A 500-nucleotide genomic window follows, 5' to 3' on the forward strand; every position below is an offset into this window, starting at 1 on the left:
GAAAGCTTGCTTGTTAACTATTCTCCAACCATTTGGGTTGGTCTAATAAAAGATATCAAATTCACCCAAGGAACCTTGTCTGCCAAAAAACCCTTGGTTGTTTTTTTCAGTTCCAACCTTATTTGAACTTAACTGCTAAAATGGCTATACCACCAGCTGCTCAAAGCCAGATTTAGCACACACAATGAACAGGTAATTGAAAGAAATAGGGGCTTGATTCTCAGTTATGCTAAGGCCTCTTTTCAACACTTGAAGTTTCATAGTTTCATAGTAGCTAGAGTCAGGAGGGACCTGAACAGATCATCTAGCCTGACCCCCTGCCACAGGCAGGAATGAATGCTGGGTTCACAAGACCCCAGTCAGGTGATCATCCAACCTCCTCTTGAATTTGCCCAAGGTAGGGGCGAGGACCACCTCCCTGGGAAGTTGGTTCCAGATTTTGGCCACCCTAACTGTAAAATATTGCCTTCTGATCTCTAACCTAAACCTATTCTCCATCA

The sequence above is a fragment of the Alligator sinensis genome, unplaced genomic scaffold (genome assembly GCF_000455745.1).
Source record: "Alligator sinensis unplaced genomic scaffold, ASM45574v1 scaffold573_1, whole genome shotgun sequence".
NCBI classification, from domain to species: Eukaryota; Metazoa; Chordata; order Crocodylia; family Alligatoridae; genus Alligator; species Alligator sinensis.